The 23,617-nt window shown below is 46.5% G+C and overlaps 1 protein-coding gene across 2 annotated transcripts in view; it reads right to left on the reverse strand.

The window, feature by feature from the left end:
* The window catches only part of SPO11 (SPO11 initiator of meiotic double strand breaks), a 103,990-nt gene extending 80,947 nt beyond the window's left edge, over nucleotides 1-23,043 (reverse strand). Inside the window, exon 1 of one of the 2 annotated variants that reach the window (XM_072916994.1) lies at nucleotides 22,649-23,043. The gene's annotated coding sequence lies outside the window, so the exon portion shown is untranslated. The remainder of the gene's footprint in view (nucleotides 1-22,648) is intronic. The other variant, XM_072916993.1, reaches the window with a different exon arrangement.
* Nucleotides 23,044-23,617: the final 574 nt, after the last annotated feature.

Genomic DNA, 23,617 nt, shown 5'->3' on the forward strand with positions numbered 1-23,617 from the left:
CAGACACTGATGGTGACACCAGCAAGGTGACCTTTGGCTTGGCCAATGAAGGAGAACTCTTGCAAGCTGCTGGATTTATTCCCATGCTATTTGCTGCTGCTGTGTCAGGTGCTTTGTATAAAATATGTGGAAGCAGAGACATTGAGTGTCTGGATTCAGTTAGGAGGGGTCAGAGCTCAAAGATATCATTTCTCAGGTCCCAACAATTTAAGTCGTTTTGCTCAGTGTTTAAAACAAGCTGTAGACAAGAGCAGAGCAGTCACTGGCTCTACATCTTCTGCCTCAGACTCTTTAAAAAGAGAGATTTGGGCAGCTGCTTAATGGGAACAAATTCCTCATTTTAGCTTCTATCTTAGACTACATACTAAGCACACAGAAAAGGAGAACAAATCAACATATCAGCTGATCCAAAACTGACATGTGAGGAGCTTTGCTTCTGATTTGTTTATACATTTCTCACTGTGATCTGCTGCCACTGCTGACCTGTATTTGTCTCCTGAAGTGAGAAATCAGCTCTTAAATACACTGAAATGAGTTGTTCTTCCTTAGCAGGGAATGACCTGAACTGCAGTTTTAGGAGTTAATTACTCCAAGGTTAATTACTCCAAAGATGGATTTCATGACACCTCAGGGCTAAGTTTTAGAGGAGACAGCAAGCAGAGGTAGAGCCAGGCCTCTGTGAGAAGAAAAAATGCAGCTACTGCCTTTTCAATTGTACAGCCAAGTTCTGAAATCATCTTGCAGGGCTCCCCTGGAAACCCAGCCAGTGGTTCTGGGGAGAAAGAACACGGCACTCACAGAGATTGGGCCACCATCAACCTGGAGCAACTTTAACCAGGAGATCCTTCCCCCTAACACCAAGGCAGAATTTCTTTTTTTATTCTAAATCAGAAAAATGCACAAGTGATTCCAAGTTCAGCCCATGAGTTGTTTTGGTTTCACATGACTACTGAGAAATCAACTGTAAAAGCTGGTGCAGTTACATACACACATACCATGCACAGAATGTGAACTGTAAATACTGGCAGGGAGTCTGGTATAAGAAGCTGCAGTTAATGTTGTGTCAGAACAGCCCTTGGAACCCCCATTTCCAGAGACTTACAGTGCAGGGGGTAGGGAGGGAATAAATCTGATTTTGCTGGAGCTTTGCCTACAACTTCCCAGCCATAAAGCCTTTATTTATGGCTGTTACTCAGCATGAAGGATTCAATTTGTTCTTTGTTATGAATTTCAGTGGATCATGTAACTGTTTATTTCCAGATATTAAAAAAAAAAAAAAAAGTTGGTATTTTTGGTTTGCAGGAAAAAACAAACCTCCTCATAGTCTGTATTAGTGGGGATGTACTTAGACCACACTTGATAGAGACAGGGGATCCCAAATTTCTTCCTTGGCCAGGAATGGCAGCAGCCCCATCTGAGAGCTGCTGGAGGCACTTCTTCCTGGGAGTAGGTGGAAAAGCATAACCAATTCAAGGCACAGACTGGATCAGCTCTTCACAGCTTTGAGAGATTTCCTGCTTCTAGTAGCAGCTGAGAACAAGATGCTCAATAAAAGAAAAATCACAGCCAAAAAGAGCCGTGTGTCTCCAGTGACTCACTGCACTTTGCAGTGGCAATGTGGAGTCACAATGACAGTCCTGCTAATTAACACTTGATAAGCATTCCCTCTTCAAAGAGTTTTTATTGATGTCAGTTAAAAAGGAAGATGTTTGTATTTTGCATTCAATTATTTCATGTTGCTCGTCTGGCTCAAGAACAAGCCTTGAGAAACCTGGATTTTTGGGCAAGAGGTAGCAGGCTCGAGTTAAAAGGAGATGGAGGCTCCTTCCTGGGAGTTGTGGGAGATTGACAGCAAATTAAGCCCATGGGTTAAATATTATGTTCTCCAGATGGGAGTGACAGTCTTTGAGGAAGCAGATCTGGTTTTCTGCTGCAGCACCTCTCAGAAAATGAAAAGAAAAACATCTCTGCTAGCACTGCAGGATACTGGAGTGGCTTTTGCTTCATTTCCAGACCGTGTGTCAGACATACCCTGGTGTCTCCTCAAGTGTCCTCCTTCCCTTTATCAACAGAGGTGGAGGACCAGGGATGCATCAAGTCTGTCACTCACCCACCTTCCTGCTCTTGAAACACTCTCAGCAAATGGGGAGGTGGGACAGATCACAAGGATTGTCACCATCCAGCTCAGACCCTGGCATACCAGAGATTTCATTTACTGCTCCTACAGCTTAACAAACAAACTATTTGGGGTGATTTATTGCCAGTATGAGAATAGTGACCCCAGGGGCTTGTTCTAGGCTCGGGATCCCTGAGTTTTGTCAGCCTCTGGTGGAAAATACACAGGTTAATTGGACAGAGGCATGGAAAACCCTTCCCAGCTCTATTCCCTGCCTCTGAAGGGAGTGTGAAGGAACAACATGCCAGAGGTCACACACGTGTTTGCAGAGAAGTTTACATTTAATCAACATCTGTCCCTCCCACCCGGCACTTATGAGGATCTTCTGGGAAAAACAACAGTTAATCAATTCACAAGAATATTGAGCTACAGCTCTTCCCTCCTCAGTCAAATTAAAGACCTTTTCTGTGCAGGAAGAGCTGATAAACACTGTGCCCTGTACTTTAGGTCCTCATTGCTGGTGTCTACCTTAATTGCTGCTTCCCATTTGCTTTGGCCCCTTCTCAAAGGAGGCAGCACATCTAATTGCACACGGAGGGAGATGTCTGCCTCTGATCTGTCTGAGCAGTTTCTCCCTCAAGTAATTTAGAAGTGTCTCTGTTACTCTAAACCAGTAAATGAGAGCAGCTTTGGGATTCAGCCATCTCCCCCAAACTAAAGGATTTTCCCTGTTCAGTAGGATGTTGTCACATTTGGCTGCCAAAACTGCTTATTGTGCTGTGAGTTGTCAGCCAAAATGAAGCTCCACTGCTGCCTGAAGTTGTTTTTGTTGAAGCCTCCTCATCTTTGAGAGGAAACTGCCATTTCCCCCTCCCCACTCCATTTTCTTCTGCCATTTACTCAATTGCATTAGCAGCAACATCAGAAAGTTTGTGGTGATGGGGCTGGAATTCCTCAGTGGAGTTTGCCTCAACACATCCAGAATACCAGATATCTACTGAGCTATATATAGAGATAGAGCTACATCTCTGAAGAATTAAATAAAAAAGCCTATACTTCTGAAAGCCACAAGGCCACAAAGATAGATTATGTGAATTACTGTCATTACCAAAATTGCTGGTTAAAGAAGAACTTCCAAGCACCCTGCATTGCTCTAGAAGGTCGACTATAGGAACCACTGTAATTACAAAGTATTTTAAATCATGCCAGTACAAACACGATCTGGAAATGGAAAATACCGTGCTAGTCATTGCTAGTCATGGAAATTAATGGTTGGCATGGAAATGCGTGGAAGTGGTTACTCATGCTGAGCAGTGGGCACGGTGAAGTCATGGCCACCACCACTCCTGACTACCTTTGACTACAGGCAAAGGTTAATTCCAGACTCACCCACACTTCTGGCAGCCCCCAGATCCAAGGGGTGCTGCTCACAGAGGGCTGGCATCACCGAGAGGGGATGAGCTGGCAGCTCACAACGTCCCCAAGTGTCAAGAGAGGTGTGACACACAAAGGCCAAAGGGCTACACAAGCCACATCACCCTCTCTCGCCAGATCAAATCAACATTTATGTCAAAAAACCATTCTGGTGAGTCTGTTTGGAATAATAAATGTTAGGAACTTCTTACTAAAAAACTGTGAGAGAGGAGGTTGTAACCAAGCAGTTTCCATTAAAGAAGGGGAAAAACCAACCAACCTAAAAGATCTTTAGAGCAGCCTCCACATTCAGCTCACACGTTTTACTGGCAAGAAGAGCTTTTCTCCCAGCGAGGGAGTTGTGTGTGGACAGCAGAGAAGGACAAAGCAGAAGCTCATCCATTCACATCCCACCTGAGCCCTGGTACACCCAGGGGCAGGTGGGACACCTCTCCTGTTGCACAACACCCTGGGACTCATCTCCATCAGCATCGGCCTGGAGAGTGCCTGTCCTTATCTGCTGCAGAGCAGCTGCTGTGGGCTTCTGTCTGCAGATCAAAGGACAGCTCGTTCCAGCAGTCCAGCCTTACTGGGGCAGCTGGGACCGGCCTGCTCTGGGATGGAGCTCAGAACCCTCTCTAACCAAGCCCCAGAACCAAGCTCAGCTTCTCAGTGACTGGTTTAAAATCCCACCACTTTCTGGGAACTTCTGATTTTCACCTCATTTGGTGATAATTTACCCATCGGTTTTTCAATTAGAAGGCAATTAGGTTCTCTGTCTCCAATGTGATATGGCTTAAGGATGGAGAAGCCTCTCTCTGCTCCTCTCCCAGGCTCCATCCCCAAGGGCCTCACTAATTAGGCAATCACCCTAATGATGCTGGTGATCCCCTTCACCTCCTGGATTGTGATCTCACACAGCCTTTCAGAGTCCTCTGCTGGCCACAAGAAGCCACCCACACACCTGGCCCCTCTGCAAGGGCACTTTCTACCTTACATCACCGTGGGGACCAGCCAGAACCTGCCTCTGTCTTGTCTCCCTCTCCCTGCCCAGAGAATCAGGATGTCCAAGCAGGTTTTGGGCTGTTTTACAAGTCCAGCTGGGCAGTGGGGAGGGAGTTCCTAGTGAAATCACTGGTTCTCTGGAAATCCTCTGTTACAAAGGTAGATTTTTCACATCTCAGGGCTCATTTTAGCAAGGATTGCTCCCAAAGCAGTCCTCTCCCAAGCTGCTCTAGGAGGTTGGGGCCCCACATCTGCAGAGGGGTTGGGAGCCCTGCCCACGCGTGTGGGTGTGCGGGCATGGTCTCAGATGCCCCAGGCTGCACACAGGAGGTTTGGTGGAGGCACAGAAGCCTTTTCCCCCTCACATGTGCCTTGCAAAAGCCATTGCTGGCTGTGCTGCTGTCCCCAGCCCCGTGTCTGCCTCCCAAGCACTTCTGCATCTTCCTCAGAGCCACGGCTCGGGTGATCAGCACCACTTTAATGTGGTCTTTGTTCTCTCTGCATCTGGGTGCCACATTTAGGAATCCAGAACTTTGCAGTGCAGCAGGGATTGAGTGACAGTGCCCCAGCCACTTAACTGGTTATTTACCAGTCCCCCCTTCTCTGCAGAGATCTCCTCCAGCTCAGATGGATGGGCAGCGCTTCCCACACCTGCACAGGGCTGTGTTTTGACACGGGGTTGTGAGTCTAAGGATTGCACAAACCACACAATGTCTTAACACAGCCCTTGGTGTAAATTAAGTGATTTACACACCAGAGAATTTCAGAGCCTACTCTGGCAAAAGTTCCTCTATTGAATATTGATAATTTCCACTCTCATTTCTGTCCTTTAACAAGACATAAGTCAGTATGACGTGGAAGGAGCTGGACCTGGAGTCTTGATTTGTGTTTCACATCATCCACTGCATAACTCTGTGCAGGAGGCCTCACCCACCAGTGCCGCAGTTTCCTCATCTGTAAAATATTAATTTTCCAGAATTTTGGAAGAAATGGCTGTGATGGGGTGGGCTATAAAGGGCAGAAAGCAGTGCATGCAGGGGGCAGAGGTTGTGGTGAGGAGTCTGGAGCAACCACAGTGAGCAGACAGGAATGAGGGTAAGCAGACTGCCTGGAATGGGTCACCTCCAATGCTGTAACTGGGAAATCTCACAGCAAGTCAAAAAATCAGGAGGTGTTTGGCCCCCATCCACCTGTCCTCATGCAGGCAATGCAGGGGCCTCTCCGACACTTTGTTCAATGGAAAATTTATCCTCTCCAGATATTTGTGATGTGTCACATCTCTCAGCTTGTTGCACACACAGATCTGCCAGCTGAGGGTTTTATAGGCCCCGCAGGGAGAGGAGCAGAGTGAGCTGATCCCATCGCCATGGAGAAATAATTAAGCGGTTTTGTTGAGTAAGGCTTGGAAAACAAAAAGTGGAAATGACTAAGGGTCTTAATTGAAATGTATTTCAAATTTACAGTTTCATCAATAATTTCCTTTTTCTCCACTGAAAAACACCTCTGGAATAATAATTAAAAAACCTCTATGAAAAAAGGTGTTGTATAAATAACGTACAGATGTCAAACATGGGGAAGAATTATTTTAGGTTTAAACTTGCAGCACAGTTTGAAGGAAGGCTGTGTGAAGAACTTTTAGAAATACATTCTTTTTTATTAGAACTTTATGTTTGCCATTTTTCAGCCTGTTCCTCATAAAAAGAGCAAATTTGGGCTTCTCTGGAACTGTGGTTTCCATAAGCCAGGTTTAAGTGTAGGCATGAGACAAAGCCTACAGGGGGAGGGAGCTGGATCTGGGAAAGGCTCTCACAGGCACCTCTTGCAAACTAGGATCAGTTTAAAAACAAAATGTGTATTTGTCTGACTGTAGGGATGAAAGAAGGTTTTGGTTCTCTCATGAGCTGTTTAAGGCATCCATTCATCCACAGAAAATAGTGGATCTGCATGGCTCAGAATGTTGGGAAGTGTGGGGATCCCTGCTGGCTGTGGGTGCAGCTCTAAGGATGGAGCTGGAGTACCTGGAGTATCTGGCAGAATTAGGAGCAAGGATGGCTGAGGAGGTTGTGGGGTGCTGCTGGGGACTTCTGGGGATCCATGGGACTTCTCTGTGCCTCCTTGCACAGCAGGCACTCGGGACAGACCTAACCCATCCACGTGGATCTCTGCAGCTCACGTTTCTCAAAGACAGCTGAGGCTCCTTTGAAAGCTCATCTTGTTTTCTCTAATTCAATCCGGAAAAGAGTCATATTAATACCAACAGATACTGCCCACACACAAATCAGAAAAATTAAAGGGCATTGCAAAAGTGCCTGTTTCCAGTGGTCAGATTAGCTGCAGACGGAAGCAATTGGAGCTGCATGAAAACTAACAGGCTGTAATTGTCCAGAGGCATTGTCTCACAGTGCAACACTTCTCTTTGGCTCTTCACAGACGTTTCTTGGAATTTTTTCAATCGCTTTTCTGCTTGAAGTATATGCTGCATTTCAGATCTTTCCTTTCCATGTCACAGGAGAATGAGCTAAAAGTTCATCAACAGCCTATGGCAAGATCTCAGTGGAGAAAGTTGAAGTCATTTCTTAATGCCATTTCTTATTATCTATCATCATTGTGTAAATGCTGCAAGTACAAGAGCGCAGGAGGTCTGCTGTTAATCATTATGAACCTTGGTTTCTCCCTGCCTAGCAGTTAAACCTTCAGAATCATTTCATTTCTTTAAAATATACAGAAAACTGGCTTCTCCCAGACCCTTGGGTGTTCCAGTGAATAATACCGTGGACTCAGTTCCCAACCAGCTTTCTGTAGTTAGTTAGTTAGATAGATCTTCTATTTAAAGATAAGTTCCATCCCACCCCTCTGCAATCTGGTTATGATTACTGGTTACTGCCACCCGCAGACTGATAAACTTATAACAGCTGCATTGCAGGAAATCACCTCCAATTCAACCCTGATGTTGTAGGGATGTCTTTAGTTAGCTTAAATAGCCTTTTAACATTCATTTTTTTGTGTGCAAAACACCTATCATTAATTTTGACTCGAGAGATCAAACAGTTAACAATGTGTTGATCCTAGCTTACTTTTAAGTGATGTATTGTATCATTTCTGAGAGTTATGAGGGGTTGATATTTTCTTTTACTAATGCATCAAAGTCGATAAGTGAGCGGGGCGAACCCGCGTCCTGGGAAAGGAAGCTATTAACAGCTCTGCTCGGAAGGTTCTGAGGGCCACATTGCGTCATAGCCCTCCAGTTTATTGAATGTTAACTCTTTTTTTTTTCCCCCCTAACCAAAGGAAATGAGTTTCTATAATCCTCTGCTTTGAGCTGCATCCTCAGTGGGGTAATGAAAAATGACCCACGCCATCCGATAGCGCACTGCTTTGCACACAATAGATCTTCACAAGGGCAGGCACAATGCAGCTCCAGCTCCAGCTCTTTCTGCTTGTTGAAACGCACAATGAATTTATTTATTGCTGATCTAAAAGGCACTCGAACAGAACGGGCACAGCGGGGGAATCGCCCGAGTTTAACTTGGCATGGTAAGAAAGCAGCCCCAGAGAAAATGACCAGTGCAGGCCTGGGAGAGCAGAGCATTTTTATAAGGAGGTTCTTGAAATGGTGGGCTCGTGCACATGCAGAGAGCGGGGCAAATTGGTTCCACCAACAAGGCATCTGCTTCCTTCAAAACTTTTTTTTTTTTTTGGCAGAATTTGTATGTGAGTTGGGCATGTTGAGTGATTTATGGGGCCATTAAACATACACTAAATCAATCTCTATTAGGGGGGGGAAAAAAAAGCGCCATGTACTTAAAAAAGGCCCTGGAGCGAGATTGCTGAACCCAAGGTCTGATGTTGAGAGGCAGAATGGTCACTGGCAATTTGGAGATGTAACATGAACTCAGTCAGTCAATTTGGATATGATAGTTTTTAATGTTCCATGAATCCAGCAAAATGTGTATCCAATTAACTACTACTAAAGGACCTTATTTATAAAATAATACTTTTGTGGTCAGGTTGCACTTTTTCCACTCAGTTCTGCGCACAGTTCAGGTTGCACATTTTGTGTGTTTGATTAATACAGACAAACATCCGTTTTAGGCTGGCTGCTCCTGGCAGAGCTGGCAGAGAAGAGGCTTTGTCCCTATTTTCACAGATTTAGGCTGGGAACAGAGGCAGGAGAAGGATTTTCTGCTGGAACTGAGCAGCAAGAATTAAAGCAAGAGGTTTTCCTTTGCTGAGGGATCTCTTCAACAGGAAGATCCAAGTGCTGGAAACACTGAGTTGCCAAAACCCTCAGCTATTTACTCAGTGCTGTTTTGAAGCTGAAGAAGTTTGTAGGTGGTGGTACAAACATGGCCTTCAGTGCATAGGAAAAACATCCCCCTTAGAAAACATATCTGAGTTATTTAAAGGATCTGTGCAAAACATATGCATCCCAAAACAGCCCCTTTTCCAATGTAATTTCATTTTAAGACCGTGCAGAGGGCAGACATTCACAAATTCAGGCAAAACAAGGTTTTATGGACTCCCCTCTGAATTGCCTATGCAAACAAGCATAACGTTCAAATGGAAACAGGCCAAAAAGTGTTTTGTGAATAGAGCATTAAGATATTTTCTTCTTGACTTGGGAAGGGATGGAAAATCTGTAGCAAAGCCCTACAGCTTGTCAGAGAAAATTCTCCTGTGTGTGTGTGCACACACACGTAAGTGCAGGAGAGTGACATGTAAAGTTTCTGACATGCTGCAGGATGGGCTGGGGGAGCTCAGGAATGCTCTGTGAATCCAAGAGCATTTCTCACCCAAGTCCAGCATTTTATGCTCAGTTTTTCTCCAGTATTGTTTTCAGTTAATTTTTTTTTTCTGTTTTCAAAATGAAAATATTTTAAGTGCGAAATTTTTGCCTTTCAAAAGCGAATAAACAACTTTGTTTAAAAAAAAAAAAAAAGTGATCCTAAGTTCTCAGGACAAACAGAATGAAAGGACAAAGGACTGAGATTGTGACAGAAGTTGACTTGGATACAAGAGAGGACACTGAAGTGATGAGGTTTGACTTGCAGTAGAGCCCTGTTCCTCACAAGGAGCTCTTGAGCTCCACCACAGCCCAGCACCTCCTGCAGCTTAGGGATCATCTGGGACAGGTGTCTGGAACAGAGAATCAACGATTTTTTGGAAAAGAGGCAATGGGATTTAAGTTTTGGATCCCACCCTCATGTCTCTAGGGTTCAAGGGCACAGCTGAAGGCACAATTAATATAACAGGTCTAAACCAGGTAATTTGGTGATACAGCCTAATTGCAAGAAAAACTGGATTTCTCTGAGTACAGGGAGATCACATGCAGTGTTTTCTAGTATTTTGGCACACTCATGAGACTGACATTTCCAGAAAACCTAGAAGTAGATCTTCTCTCTAAAGAGCAGGAAAACTGCAACACAGCAACAAGATTTGATGAAGGACACACCAGAGACGGGTCAGTGGGTTACAGGCGTGCACAAGAGGCTTCTCCCCAAACTGCAGCTGACAAATTTGGCAGCAGCCCTCGCTCACAGCACACACTTGATGGGGACAAGAGCCCTGGGGTGTCCTTGGCTCGGGACTCTGCCCTGCTTGGAGCCACCATCTGCAGCCTCAGGGTCTCCTTGCACCCCATCTTTGCTGCAGTTCAGCTGTCCTGGGGCATTTCCCAGCAAACCATCAAATACCCAAACCCGCCTCTCACATTCTCCTTGGCTTTTCTCCTCTTTTTTTCATTTGCATTAAAAAGAAGCAAAATAAAGCTTCTCCCCCCAACCCAAAACAAACCCCTTTTCTTCCTTTCTTTCACGGCAGAAGAAAAACCAAAATAAACAAAGAAACAACTGCCTTCCCTCCTCCCTCCTCAAACCCTCGGGGGCAGTGTGGAGGTAGAATGCCCTTTCTAATTTCATTGACAGTGCTGTTGATATATAGGGTAATTTTATCTTAACAACCTGTAACAAAGGATAAGACAGTAGTCGTCTTGCATTCCAGACAGTAGGAGATGTTTACTCATTCTCCCAGCAGACTCTCTCATCATTCATCTAGACTTTATTGGGATGCCAGGAAATGGGAAACCTATAATTTGAGAAATGTATCACACAGAGAAAACTTCTTCTGTTTGGTAAATAAAAGGTAGCTGAGGATCTGAGGTTAATCTGCTTTTTAAAACACTGTGCTCACCAGTTTTCTCATTTCTTCCCAAAACTTTACTTTGAGGTAAACCTTTACGGAGTGTGGTATTGAGGGAAAACATCACTGGGCACCTCAAGAAGGACTGGGATGTGTCCTAACCCCAGGGCTCTGGAATCCATTCTGGTTTTTTGAGGCCGTGCTGCCAGCAGTGGCTCAGAGCATGAAATGTCTCTGTGGCAGGGATGGTTTTGTCTTTATCTTTGGAGGCATCACATTGTCCATGCTGGAAACACTCTGAGCAACCTCCTTCTGTGGGGCCAAGAGGAGGGGAAGGGAGTGAGAATAAAGCACATATTTTGCAGCAAACATTCTTACGGGTTTTTGCTCCTTAAGTGACTTTCACATGAATGTTTATTCCTGTTTACGTTGCTCGACATGAATGCCTGGCTTTGATTAGAGGACAAACTGCCCCATAAACTTATGAATGTCTGAATTTAACCTTCACCTTTCCCCCCTAACCTTCACTCTTGCTTTTCCCTTCATTATTGGTGACATTCTCGCAGCCAAATTTAATAAAATACGTGTTACTGAGAGGGAACTAGACTGTGAGCACAGATGGAGTTGGGGAGGGATAATATGGGATGCTGGTCAGTGCAGGGGAGAAAACTCCTGCTAAAACCAAGTGCCAGGACAGAATTCCTGCAAAACCAAGATTCCCTGTGGCCAGAAAACCATTAGCAAATGAATAAGCCCAGTCCTCCTCTACCCATCAACCACAGCTTGGCTTCTCCCTCTGACAAGTCAAACAAACACCCAAATTCATCAATTCCACATTCTCTAAGTGACTTTGCCTATGGATTAAGGCTCCTGCCATGCCACCCATCCATGCTGGCTGCAGGGCTGCTGTGGGAGCTGATCAGCATGAAAGGAAGCAGTCGCCCATCCTGGATGTCCATCAGAGAAACTTTTCTCCTTCCAGCTGTGCTTCAGCCCCTCTGCCCTGCAGTTGTCATCCAGGAGCAGAGATTGCTCTGGCATCCTCCTGGCAGCTGCCACGGCAGCTGTGTGGGCTGCACAGGCTTCATTCATCTCTGCTTAGATTTGGGCCCTGTGGTTTTTGAGGCTTCTCCCCCCGTGACAGATTCCCAAGGAGTGTGGTCGTTGTCATCTTCCCAGTAGCCATTAAAACCAGAGTTGAAGTCAAGGTTATGTGGTACCACAAAGCTTTGAAGAGCTTCTTTGCGTGCTCTGCAAAGCAAACCCAGAAGGAACTGATGTTCCTCCTTCCAATCCACCTCTGCTGTGAACTCCCCCTGGTCCTGGGCAGTGACTGCAGGGGTGAACGTGCCCAGCCCTGCGATCACTTGTCAGAATCTGAGGTATTGGTGATTCCAAGATTGTAGAAAGTCTCTGTCTTTCAGCCCCACTGCCAAAGCAGAAGCCATAATTGGTCTGTGCTGGTTTCAAGGTTGTTTATTCTGTTTATCTCTAACATGTTCTGCTGCCCTGCCGCAGCTCTGTCCTGCAGGGCAGCGTGTGGGGCTCTGCCCTCAGTGGGATGGTACAAACATTAAATACCACAAACTACCTGTGCTGGATTTACAATAACGTGCCAATATCTGTCACCTACGTTGGACAGTGTGTCCCCAGCCTGAACCAACAGAAAAATGCCAACACCACAGTGAAACATGGAGGGCATGAAGAAGGAGAAAAAGGACAAGGCACACCCAATTTCCTCCATCTTGTCCCCTTTGGACCCCTCATCTAGAATCCTAAAATTTTACTTTTGCACCCATGCCACACTTAATTATTACTTATATCAAACACTTAGAGCTTGTAATTAATCCTGTAAGATTGAAAACTCTTTTCCATGGACAGAGATCACAGCCAGTGTCTCTGGGGGCTCTGTCCAGGGGGGTTCCTGACCCCTGCCAGGGTCCCAGACCTGCCAGGGCAGCCAGAGGGATGCCCTGGGCTCCCACAATCACTAAATGCTTCTCACACTTGGACATATCTGATCATAGCTCTTCAACTGCATGGCACAGAGAAGAGATTTTTTTTCTCTTATATACATGAAGTCCACTTGGAAATGGACCTCAGCAGCTGCAGCTTGCTGGAGGCAGTAATGGATGGAGGTAATTTATCCTGTGTATTTTTTTCCCCAGAAAGGAAATTTAGTTTTTAAATGCAGTCATTGTGGGGTAAGAAGAGAAGGAGGAGGGAACTGAGAGAGGATAAGAGGCGTGCCTTTAATGACAGGAAAAGAAAACTCTGTGAGCTCAAACTAATGCAGCTTCCAAATTCAAATAGATGTCACCATGGTGACAAAGCCTCAGACTTTATAAATTTTTTCCTCTTCCCGTTTGTGGTGAGCTCTGGTACCCTGTTAAATACATCCAAAGCCTTTTAAAGACTCATTGGAAGCATCTGATCCAGTAGAAGATTTCCTCATAATAACACTCATTAGATATGGGGAAAAACCACATCTCAAGCTGCCTTCCTGTCTCTGAACACTAAAGACACGAACTCTGGAATTAAAATTCATTGCCTATATGAGGCTCACTTGCATACGTATGATTTCCAGCACAAAGATTCCAGGGGGGAGGCCTGTGGTAGGATGATAATCCCAAAGATCCCCTTCACCTCAAGATTTGTTGATCAAAACCCAGGGACTTATACATGTGTCTGTAAATAATATTTAATTTAATACCAATGCAGTGATGAACAGGAATTTGAATCAGGCTGGTTTGCACAGCCCCAGCCCATTTAACTTTTCCAGACAGATTTAACTCATCACACACATGTCTTACACCTCAGTCAAAGCACATCTGAGTACCCCAGAGCCATCACCAGCTCAGGACTGTGTGGACACCAGTGTGAAACCTCCTGGCAATCACTGCAGGGAGCAGCAAATAAAACCAGCACTTCAGCATCTGACCTGAAAGACATCTTTAAATGCATCTGATGCCACCCAAACCTGAGACTCACAGCAGGTCCTTCTGTGAAATCCAGCCAGTTTTGGGCCCCAGTGTTGACTAGATATGCCTCACTTGGCATTTGCCAGCTACAAGAATGTCATGGGCCTGCATATTTCAGGATTTACAGCTGCAGAAAACTCTCCAGTGTCACCTTTCTCCCCTTTTATGGCTCAGCCATAATCTTAAATTCAGCTGAATACAAAGAGCTGCCTGTGGACAGCTAATCCTAAAGACAGAGCTTTGTGTGAAACTTGGAGGGAGAAAAAGAAGGAAAGAGAAAAAAAATCACTGAGAGGGATTGGCAGGAAAGACAAATATTTTTGGCTAATTTCTGCTAGTATTCTTCTGCCCTGGTTTGGGGCTGAAGTGAGGGGCTCCTCTTTTGCCCATTCTCACACCGTGTGCCCAGCAAACAGAAAATCCAGCTGACACTGCAAACACCGGTGGGGTGGGAGGGGATGCTGAGCTCGGGGAGGAGCAGCAGCCTCTGCTGTCACTGGGGAAGGATTATCCTGGGGATCAGCAGTGAAATCCCGGCCTGGTAATGCTGAGGTAATGCTGATAATTACACAGCAAAGCCAGCCTGTAACCCAAGTCCTAATTGCATTTAAAGAGCTCTTCTTGCCTCCAGGGAGGAGCTGGCTGTGGATTCCTTGGGAAGCTGAGTGGTCCTGGCTGTCCCAGAGCTCCCCAGGCACTGGGACCTGCTCCTGTCTGGAGCAATATCTGCCCAAGCTGCTCAGCTCTCTGCAGAATTTCCAGCTGTGCTGACCTTCATTGACACAGGCTGGGATCCAATTCTGTCTCTTCCACCTTTTGGCCCTGATCCTTCCACCAGGGTCAGCAGAGTTATTCCAAGTCCCTTGAAAGCCACCTGACACTTTCCCTGCAGTGCCTTTCCCAAACACAGAAAAGCTGCCCTCAGGCACCAATAGATTCCCACAGGAACTGGGAGGCAGAGGAATAAATTTAATTTTAAAAATAATTCTGTGACCACCACTCAATTTCACATAGTGACAAAAACCCTGCCCTCCCTAAATAGAGACCATCCTGCACATGGGAGGCAGTGACCTCCACTCCAGTTTGGGAAATCACCAAACAAGGGGTATCTGCATAAAAGATATACTGCATATTCTTCCTGCCTGCATGGAATTGTCTCCAGACATTGCTGCTCACCTACATCAGGAATTAAAATTGAAGGATCCTGAAAACAAGTGAAAACAGTTCAAAGCTAGATAAATACATAAAAAATAAATAGCATTTTTCTCTCCTATTGTATTACTACAATGGGTGCACATAAACAAAAATGGGGTTTGTAGATTTTTTTTTTTTCACTCCATGTGTTAATCACTTCGCAATAGGTTTAATTTTTGGTGTTATTTCAGGAATTAGTATTATTATGGGAATTAGGAATGTCACCCTATTGAGGATGTGAACCAACAGCAGAACCTGGTGCTGTCTGAGCTGTAGGATGGCTCCAGCCTCCTTGGGATGCTTACAGCTCCATTCTGCAATCACTGCCCAGGACCAGTGTGAGACCAAAGAGGGATGAGCCAGCTTTTACTGGGAGATTTTTGCCAGTCTGTGCCTCTTTGATATCTGACACAAGCTGCTGTGTGGCTGCTTACCTGCTGAAACTCTTTGGATTTGCCCTGGTTCTTTCTTGTCTGCATATGGTTTGTGTCTAGGTATACTTTGCTAATCTCCCATGGCATTTTTTAAGTAGCCCAACTGTTTTTTTGCCCGTGCTATTTTTGGTATGCTGAGTCTAATTGCTACCTTGCTATGAAAAGAATCGAAGTGAAAAATATTTTCCCTACTTTAGTTGTGATCAACTCTTTAACACAGAATTAAAAATATTAACACACAACAGAGATCTCTCTGCAGTCATTAAAAATGCTTCTGAGAGAGTAAATGAGTGTTTAGTTACAATATTTATCTAAATGTATCAAAGCAATGCACAAATCTGAGATTAAAACCTTTAAGGCAGAATCTGAAAATTTTATAATATCATATAATTGGATAATATTAAATTATAACAAAAACCAGCACATTTCAATATCCTTCCACAAAAAAAGTAATTGTATCCCCATGCTAAATACAAGGACCTAAGGCACAGCACCAGATTCCCAGGAAATAAATGCTTTTTTACCCAGGAGGCAGCTGAGCTGTGCCTGTTTATATCCCCTGAGAATGTGCATGGATTGCAACACTTGGTCAATGTTACAGGACAGAGAGGAAACAGGAAAAGATGCTCGGTGCTGCTTTTGTGATTTATCCATCACACGAGGTTTCCTCACTTCGTGTGGAGATGGGCAATGCAGCACACTTGACCACAGAAGAGAAAAAATATTGAACTTTTAGGTGTGGCATCAGTTTCTCTGAAGGGACCAGCCTTGCTTTCATACAGGTGCCAAAACACAGCCTCACTCACCTCATCCACATCCCTGGGGGCAGCTGGGGTCTGGGGCAAAGCCCTGGCACTGCACACGAGGGGATATTCACCCTGGCTGAGAACTGCCCTGTGCCAGGGGACAGGCTGGGGACAGCTCCCACCAGCGCCACTCAAGAGCTCTGCTAAGCCCTGGCCTCAGGAAATCCTCATTTCCAGGAATAAAAGTCTCTTTCATCTTAGGGGCCGGTCCTTCCCCGTGCTTTAAACAGAGAGGACCACGTAATCCTGTTTTTCCGTGGGGATGTTTGTAACCCAGGGACAATGTGTAATCCTGCTGCAATCAGTCCAAAACTCTTGGAGGAGAATCAAGGGATGCTGTTATTTGTTATTCCCAACGGAGTGGCTGCTGAGCAGTGTCCCAGGGAGCTGTGGGAGAGCCTCAATAGCTCCCACTCCTGTTCCTCCTTACATCACCTTTGATTTCAGAGATCAAGCAGGAAAAAGTGTTCAGGCCCCTCGCTGTTGTCATCTAAATCTCTTCCCCATAGTACAAGTCTTTATCTCTGTTGAAATTTTCCAAACCAAAATTGCTGATTCTGATTGCCGGAGCTAGACCTAAATTAGAGAAAATCTGGGGCATCAGAATTCTGCTCTTCACTGAAGGATAACTGTGGGTGAAAGGAGGAAGGAGATGCCATTTCTGCCACTCACATGGACCATCTCACTGGGTAATAGTGAAGCTGCTCTGCTGAGGTGAAATCATCTCACCCATTGTGCTAAATATGTTTTTACTGATTGTCTTAACAAACTGCATTGAGCCAAACTGTTCTTACCTCCTGGAGACGTGACTGGAATGGAATAATTTCACATTGCTCAGAGAGTGAGGCTGCAGGAGCTGAAGAACCATAATTTTAGTCAAATTTAAACAGCTTTTATATTATATATATACATATTAATTAATAATTGAAGTCTTGGCCAGAAGGATTTGTCACCCATGGACAGGAGTAAAGCCTCCTGGAATGGGGGAGAATTTTATACTGGGTAAAAGCAAGAGGAAAAGGGCATTAAACCTGATCTAGAAAGAGGAGGGCAGCACCGGAGATGTCCCGAGGGGGTCTCGATGGTATCGGGATGTCCTGGGATGTCCCGGGGGGATTCCGGGGGATCCCGGTGCTATAGGGGTATCCTGGGATATCCCGGGGGGATATTCCGGGCATCCCAGCACTATAGGGTGTCCTGGGATGTCCCGGGAGGATTCCGGGGATCCCAGCGCTATAGGAATGTCCTGGGATATCCCGGGGGGAAATTCCGGGGAGTCCCGGTTCTATAGGAATGCCCTGGGATGTCCCGGGGGGATTCCTTCCCGGCGCTATAGGAATGCCATGGGATGTCCCGGGAGGGTTCCTTCCCGGCGCTATAGGAATACCCTGGGATGTCCCGGGAGGATATTCCGGGGAGTTCTGGTTCTATAGGAATGTCCTGGGATGTCCCGGGAGGATTCCTCCCCGGTTCTATAGGAATGCCCTGGGATGTCCCGGGAGGATTCCTTCCCGGTTCTATAGGAATGCCCTGGGATGTCCCGGGAGGATTCCTTCCCGGCACTATAGGAATACCCTGGGATGTCCCGGGATGCGATGGAAATCCCCGTCCGCTCTCTGGCGGCAGCGCAGCGGAACGGCAGCACCGCCGCATCCCCGCGTGGAAAATCCCGTCCGGAGAGCCGCAGACACGGGCGGAGGGAGCGGCACCGAGCGGGGGATGCTCGGCCCCTCGCTCCTGCAGCTGGAAAGCCGAGAGATCTTGGGGAGAGCCGGCAAGGTGCGGGAAAAGTGAGAAATGGGGATTGCAGGGCGCAGAAACACCAAAGCAAGCACCAAATCTCCTGTCCTGCCACGCCTGGCTCCGGGTCCTGCATCCCCTCCCGCAGCCCGCACACGCTGCTCTGGGAAAAAACAATGTACAGCCACCCCAAACCCAGCCAGCTCTCTGTAGGTCACACCCTACGATGCACAGCCACCCCAAACCCTGCCAGCTCTCTGTAGGTCACCCTACGATGTACAGCCACCCCAAACCCTGCCAGCTCTCTGTGTGGGGAGGACAGGGGCCACTCAAGATGAGGTTTTGGGTTTTGGGGTACAGGTCTCAGTGCTCTGAGTGTGAACCAGCTGTGCAGGCTCAGCCCTGCTCCTGGAGGGCAAAACCCCATAACACAGCAGGTGCAGACACTGAGCAGGGCCTTTGCACACCCTCTGCACTCTCTGGGGTGTGGGTCGCTGCTTTCTGCCTGGGGCACAGGGCAAAGCAGTACCCAGGCTGCAACAGCAGTGCCAAGGGTGTTTGCTACTTTCCTTATAAGAACATTTTCCAAATACTCCACTTTGTCACCCCGAGCTAACTGCTGTGACATTTCTATACTGCACACAAGACTGGAGTGGAAACTATGGCTGTGCTGTGGAAATGCTCCTGCATTGATGGAGGATAACCAGAAACAATTACAGAACCAAAAACTTACCTAGCCTCACCATAAATGACCCTGCTTTAACTTAAAAATACATATTTAATCACCTTTGATGTGGGTGCTGGATTTCTTTTACCTTGCCATCCAACACGGTGTCTGACATCACTCAGGGCACCAGTCTGATCCACAGGTCCTCTCCTTTAGGCTGCTTGTTGTTCCAGGTACATTATGTTTCAATTTACACATCTATCTATCTATCTATCTATCTATCTATCTATCTATCTATCTATCTATCTATCTATCTATAATCTATCTATCTATCTATCTATCTATAATCTATCTATCAACAGATGTTTATATATTTCAATATCTCTATATATGATTTTTCCTTGCTGTCAGTCCTCTTTCCTCCTCCCAGCAGCAGGACCCCCGAGCCATTCCAAAGCTGTGGCTTTGTTCTCACCCAGGAGGAGGACAGTGGGAGCCCACCAGCCTTTCCCCTCACTGAAATGCCATTCCTGGGGAAATATTTCCCCCTGTGTATCATGCAGATGCTCCAGATGCTGATCTCTCTTTCTGATGGTGTCGCTGCTCTGGGAAGTGAGGGAGCGAGGGGCAGAAGAGGAGCAGCACTGTGCTGTGGGAAAGGATTGTTCTCACCCACCTGTCCCCTCCTCGGAGCGATCTGGAAGTAAAAACAGTCCCAAACACCCGCGTTTTTCCCGAGGTTTGCCGTGAGCGGCAGCGAGTGCGGCGGGATGCCGGGAGGCGGCGCTGGAGCCGCGCCGGGAGCCGGGAATGGGCTGGGAATGGGCTGGGAACGGGGCTGGGAATGGGCTGGGAATGGGCTGGGAACAGGACTGGGAACGGGGGTGGAACGGGGCTGGGAATGGGCTGGGAATGGGGCTGGGAATGGGGCTGGGAACGGGCTGGGAATGGGCTGGGAATGGGCTGGAATGGGGCTGGGATGGGGCTGGGAATGGGCTGGGAACAGGACTGGGAATGGGGCTGGGAATGGGCTGGGAATGGGCTGGGAATGGGGCTGGGAATGGGCTGGGAATGGGCTGGGAATGGGGCTGGGAATGGGCTGGGAATGGGCTGGGAATGGGCTGGGAATGGGGCTGAAATGGGGCTGGAACGGGGCTGGGAACAGGGCTGGGAATGGGGCTGGAACAGGGCTGGAATGGGGCTGGGAATGGGCTGGGAATGGGCTGGGAATGGGCTGGGAATGGGCTGGGAACGGGGCTGGGAATGGGCTGGAATGGGGCTGGGAATGGGGCTGGGAATGGGGCTGGAATGGGGCTGGGAATGGGGCTGGGAATTACCTGAGAATGGGGCTGGGATGGGGCTGGAATGTGATCCCCTGAATGATCTGGTTTTACACTTTCCTCAAAGGTTTAGGTGTCAGAATGAAATGAAAATTTAGTTTCAAAGACAAGCATGGAAAACTTTTCTTGGAGCACTGAGTATCCTCACAGTGAGCTCTGAGCCATCTCAGCATCACTGTGAAAGAATTCTTTGCTGGGTTTTCTCTCTGAGTTTTTGAACAACTGGGTAGCACCTTATCTGGGAGGAACACAGCCTTGCTCACACAGAAATCATTCCTTGAGGTTGGCAATTTTATCACATGAATACTTCAGAGGACTCTTCAAGCTTCTTCTGAGTTAATAAAAACAATAGCAGCAAGTCTGGGTTATGTCTCCTGATATCTTCCCAAACACATCCTTTAGAAGAGTAACTGCTATGGTGCTGATTTAGCATTCCCAAATTATTAACATTTCTATTTTAGCATCACAGAAGTCTAAATGCTGAGCATGTATAAACAAGGAATTCCAGTTACAAAATTCTCTCATGCTCACGGTATTCTTAATTTCTGAAATTGTATTTTATTGCCTTCATTTTGCAAACAGCAAAAATACAATGGCTCCCATTATTATTAATGACTCCAATTGAAGTTATGCACTGGGGTTTGCTACATGGAATATTTTGCAATAGATCTCTTTGGGATCTAGCAGACCTCTGATCTACTGCATGACACCTTGCCCTCACCTGCAGACCATCCTGGTCTCGCCATCCCCCACAGACACCTCCATCCTTGGCAAAATAACACCACAAAGCTCTCAAATATGCTCAGTTTTCCCTCTAAATCTTGCACCTATTTGGTGGAGTTTCCCTCCTCATTTCCAAAGCTCTGCATTACTTTGTGCCAGGCTTCCCCTCTCCCTCGTGTCCCAGTCTTATCCCTGCCTGCTGCTGCAGCCTCTGCTGAATTCCTCCCTGTTTTTACACTATTCCAGTTGCCTGGAATAACCTTTTTATCGAAATGCAACAAGCTGTCTCCAGCTCCTTTACAGACCATATGAACATCCACCTGTTCCCCTGACAGTAACCATATGCCTCTGGATTGTTCTGGAGTGGGAGGCTGCTTTGTGCAATTTGGGCAAGATCCAGCTCCCACTGAAATGAAGGAAAATATTCCTGTTGATTCCATGGCTCTTGCACCAAAGCCTCAGCTGGGAAATTTCCCGGGATGCTTTCCTTGTGTTTTAATTACTGCAGCACACTGGGAACATTTGGGATTCTGAGTGCCAGCAATGATTGTCACTAATTGTGGTGATATGACACCAGGCAAAGAGGTAAGGCAGCACAAAATCACCGTAAAGTGATTTATATAAAACCCCCTCACATGGCAGAGTTTAAAACACAGCACACAAGGAGAGAGGCACCTAAAGATCCAGCCTCAGCTGGGGACAAATCCTCCCAAGTGCAGCTCTCCTCGGTGATCTGAGCACACAGACTATCTCTGCATCAAAAGAGTTCTGTCAACACTGTTTGTGCAGAATCATAAACATAATAAATCTTGCCAACTCCTCAGTGAACTGGCTATTTATTGCACTCGTCTCTGAGGTTTTCTGATGCCGGAGCTGGAGGCTGCAAACATAAATACTGAAATGATGTGTTGCATATGCCGTGGCTTAATTTGCTGTGTTTGATTTGAGGCTTAGTTTTGGAAGCCCCTCAGTGTGTAGCCTGCAGTGCTCCCTGCTCAGGCTGAGAGATAACAGAGATAACAGAGCCCAGCAAACCTCATCAGCCTCCCTGACAGCCACAGGAGTCAAAGTGACGGCGTGAGTGTGTCAGCACAGCCAGACTGTGAACTTCCACAGCCACAACTGGACCAGCATGAAGGGCAAAGACAGAAAATCCCACCCAGAACCACGTCCTGGGAGCAGAGGGGGTGGGAAAACATCTCCCACCCTCACCACTTGCTACTGGTGGTGGTGGGAGACCTCCAGTGTGGGTCTGTCTGCGTTGCAGGTGTGCTCAGGACTTTTCTTCAAGCCCAGCACCAAACCTTGCAGCTGATTTGATGTGCTAAGATCCAGGCAATCCCCCTTTTTCACTAAAAGTGCCATTTCTGCAATCTCAAACAGCAGAAGTCTTGCCCATGGGAGATGATTCCCTGCTCCTGGAGGTCAGTGATTAGAGCAGGCACAAGGCAGGGGCAGGTCCAGCCTCAGAGTGCTGGGGGGGATGTTGAAATCCACCTTTTATCACCTCCCCCTGATTCAGTGACCATTTAAGGAAGTGATTCAGTGGAACACTTCCAACAGGAGCTGTTGGGACTCCTGGAAAAGACAGAAATCACCCGATGACAAGGGTGGTTTCTGAGATCCACCATCTTGCTTGCTCATTGATTTGTTTCCAAAAGAGAATAGCAGAGCTGGAGCTGAATGCAGCTTTCCAGCCTCTCTCTTACCCTGAATTTTGGAGCAGACAAGAACACATTGGCACCTCCAGCTGTGGGTCAGCAATTCCTGATGCCAGGCTTACATTTTGGCCATTTATTTTCTTACAGAAGATTCTGCATGAAAATTCCCATCTCAAAGAGCTAACAAATTTCAGCAAGAACAGAAATACCAAATTCCTGCTTCCAGTGAGAAAATAAATTTATTTACCCCGGTTTTATCTGAAAAACCCTTCTTTTTCCCTCTTTTCCCCACACATTTCAATTGCTGCTTGTAACCTGAATAAAATCCTATAAAACTGAAGCAATATTTCCTTAATTATCTCATAATGCCCACAGGAATTCAAAGAAGGACTTTGTACACAGTCTCTTGCACAGTTTTGTGTCTACTTACATGATGCATCCAACTGGAAGTTAAAAGCCAGCTAAGGAAATTGAGAAGGATGGTGCAAGTTGAACTTGTCCTTATATCCCTGGGATCCAGGAAGTGATGGTCTGTCTGATAAACCTGAAAGAAGAACAGATAAATTCACCCAGCATTCTGGGGGGATTGGTCTGCACACCTCTTGCAGTGGTGTTCTTTTCGTGTGAAATTCTTCCCTGCTTTCTGCTGCTGTTGTCTGGCATCTCCTGTGCTTGAAGGATAGGGAGAGTTTTTGGGAAAGCAGAGGGAGGTTGCTTGGATGAGGCACAGGGTGTTCATACTGCCCAATTTTAACAAAAGTCACTCGTGATTTTGGGTGCTGGATCTGACACATCCAAAAGAGGCTGCATGTGCAATAAGGCAAAGACAGGATGCACTCTTCTGGATAAGACAAGAAGTGACTTTAACTTTGATGGCAGCTGAAATCAAACCTGACAACACATTTAAACATCCTGTTAATTTAGAAGAGAAAAAAAAATGAAAATCCACTTTAGTGATCTTTTCCCTGGGCACGAGGGAGAACCAAACCCTCCCAACCAAAGCTGCAGCAGAGCTGTGTGATGGTTAAAGCTTCACCTCTGAGAGTCAGGACTCTGTGCACTCATGGCACAAGCAGCCAGGGCTCTGCCAGCTGGGTGGTGCAGGGGCAGCACTGCCCTGTGAACCTGGGCTGAACAAATCCTTCCTGGCTCAGCTTCTGCAGCCCATCCAAGGGAAAGTACTGACTGCACCAAAAGCACCAGTCAGACAGATTCGTGTGCAGGGCTGGCTTTTCCTCTGGATCAGTCCTGCTCCCCATCCCATTTACTCAGCACATCAAAAATTTGCAGAATTATTCAGTTTATATATATCTGTGTTAAAATACATATAGGAACCTCCCATCTAGCTGCAATGAAATGGTTAAACAGAATGTGAACTGTCATTAGCATACCATGAGAT

Source organism: Taeniopygia guttata, chromosome 20 (assembly GCF_048771995.1).
Source record: "Taeniopygia guttata chromosome 20, bTaeGut7.mat, whole genome shotgun sequence".
Classification (NCBI taxonomy): domain Eukaryota; kingdom Metazoa; phylum Chordata; class Aves; order Passeriformes; family Estrildidae; genus Taeniopygia; species Taeniopygia guttata.